The 2742-nt window shown below is 35.7% G+C and overlaps 1 non-coding gene across 1 annotated transcript; it reads left to right on the top strand.

The window, feature by feature from the left end:
- The first annotated feature begins 1739 nt into the window (after positions 1 to 1739).
- LOC126005772 (U6 spliceosomal RNA) lies at positions 1740 to 1846 on the top strand. Its single transcript, XR_007494807.1, has one exon. It is a non-coding gene; the product is annotated as a U6 spliceosomal RNA (small nuclear RNA).
- Positions 1847 to 2742: the final 896 nt, after the last annotated feature.

The following is a 2742-nucleotide window of genomic DNA, read 5'->3' on the forward strand; positions in this document are numbered from 1 at the left end:
AAGAGAGACACTAACAAGCAAAAAATAATAGATGCCCATTGTTATCAATAAATGATAGTTATTTTTATGTGGAGCAACACTGCTCTTTTGCTTTAAATCTTTTAATTTAAAGAAATTAAAACTCACTTCTAATTTTCTTTTTTTAATTAAATTCTTTAATTGACTCACCATGAATTACACAGTTGCAGAATTGTTCCGGAGTGAGTTTCAGTCATACAATGTCCAACACCCATCCCTTTACCAGTACACATTTCCTGCCATCATTGTCCCCAGTTTCCCTCTTGCCTTCTCCTTACTCTCCTCCCCTGCCTGCTTCTATGGTAAATAAACCCCCCCCTCCCTGACTCACGTTCTTCCGTTCTATTTTCCTGTGATTTGCAATATTGTTACTGAAGGAATATCATGCATATCACTTTACCTCTTTTCAGTACCCAGTTCATATCCAGAGTGATCATTTTCAACTATTCTTGTCATAATCCCTTCTCTGCCCTAACTGTACTATCCCACTATTTGTGGCAAGCTTTTTACCATGTGCTGATCCTCCTGACCTTCATCTCTAGCACCTTTGAATATTATTACCCTACTATCGTTTTTATATATCACACATGAGACTGGTCTTTCTATGTCTATATCTCTCTCCTTAATTCATTTCACTCAGAATAATACTCTCCATACTCATCCATGTATAAGCAAATTTCATGACTTCATTTTTTCTAACATCTGCATAGTATTCCATTTTGTAGGTGTAGCGTAGTTTCTTTTTTTTTTTTTTTTGTTATTGGGCCACACCCGGCGGTGCTCAGGGGTTACTCCTGGCTGTCTGCTCAGAAATAGCTCCTGGCAGGCACAGGGGACCATATGGGACACCGGGATTCGAACCAACTACCTTTGGTTCTGGATCGGCTGCTTGCAAGGCAAACGCCACTGTGCTATCACTCCGGGCCCATGGCATAGTTTCTTTATCCACTCCTCATCACTTGGGTTGCTTCCAGATTCTGGAGATTGTGAACAGAGCTTCAATGAACATATTACCTTCAATGAAAGTGCATTTCCTTCATTGTCATAACTGACCTTTTATCTCAGAAAAGAAATTTAACAACAGTTTACTTATTGATGATATATATTACATTAAACATTTTCAGAGTAAATAATCTCTAACTGATTTACATTTTATCCTGTCCTCAAACTGGTCATAGAGTGCCAAGAATCGGTTGCTTATTATTCTTTCTCTTTTTAACTAGCATTACTTAAGTTTATATTTGAAGAAACTAGGTTAGATGCTATAGATTCACTTAAGTTTACTCTAACTTAAGAAATGGCAATCTAGCCTGATTAGAAGCCCATCTGTTGTATCTCAAACATCCTGTCTTAAATATGGTACCACCTCTTAAAAATATCGTTTATGCCACCTCAGTTTTAGTAGACTAATTGAACCAAGCATGTTCAAAGAAGCAAACTCTAAGAATAAATCCCCAAATGTCAATGCTGTCTAGGAGGAATGGGAACATATGGGATCTCAGCCATTCTTCAAATTATTCATGCCAAGGTGTCTGAGGTGGCTGGGCCTCAGAGAGCAACTTTATGTCTTCCCAAAAAAAGTCACATTTGTAATTGTAATCGTAATCTTGGAGAAAAAATCACATTTAGAAAACCACTGTGAAGATTCTTATCACAAAGGACGACTATATTACCTCCTACTTGCAATATAAAACACTACCACAGCTTTAAAAAAGTAGTGAGTGCTCTCTTCTGCAGCACATATACTAAAATTGGAATGATACAGAGAAGATTAGCATGGCCCCTATGCAAGTATGACCCTCAAATTCATGAAACATTCCATATTTTTCAGAGCTTAAAAAAAAGTAGTGAATATGAGACCTTTATTGGATAATGATTCTTTGCATACAAACAAGATGGATTCTACTCACTTCACATACCTTTGGGGTTCACAACTTTGGGGTTGAGGTTAAGGCCAGCATATTCTTTGAAGGTGACTAATAAGATCTTTTGAAAATATATAGCTTCTAAATTATAAAAATTTCTTTTTAACTAGAAGTATAGATAGATAGATATCAACATGCTTCAGATGTATAAACCAGAGACAGTTTAAAAGGAGTTTTTGTTTAATGAATATGGGCCAAAAAGAAAACAGAAACTCAGGAAGCTGAAGAAGCCAACTCAGCTCAGATTAAGAGAGAATAGCCTGAAATAGTCCCGACAACTCTGTACTAAGCTAGAAGTTGCATTGTGAGTGGAGAAGCAAGAAAAATAATTATTACTTGCATAATAAAAATTTTTGTGAACCAGTTATATATTAAGTTCTGCTTTAGCTATTTGTCATATGACCTTTCAAGATAGGTATTATTTATCCTTATGTTGTAGGTGGTAAAACAGATTCAAAGAAGTCAATAACTTGCAAAAGGTCACACAGCTAAGAAGTGTTAGAAACATAATGATGTAGAACTTTTTTGTTTCCAAATTCCTTTTCACTCCCACTGATTGGACCTCATGAACTTGTCCCATATTCAAAGGGACAAATCGTAAGCTTGATCCAGTGTATATTCTAATCCATTTGTGGGAATAAATGAAATCATGTCAAAATTTCTAAACCAGAATTTCTTAAATGTTTTCACTTGTGACCCACTTTCTCTCAAGAAATTCAGCATTGAGTTTCATTGCCAGAAACACTTTGCAGTGAATTTTGTTTTAATTTTTGATCATTATGCATTCAGAACGTTTTTA

This window comes from Suncus etruscus, chromosome 3 (genome assembly GCF_024139225.1).
Source record: "Suncus etruscus isolate mSunEtr1 chromosome 3, mSunEtr1.pri.cur, whole genome shotgun sequence".
Classification (NCBI taxonomy): Eukaryota; Metazoa; Chordata; class Mammalia; order Eulipotyphla; family Soricidae; genus Suncus; species Suncus etruscus.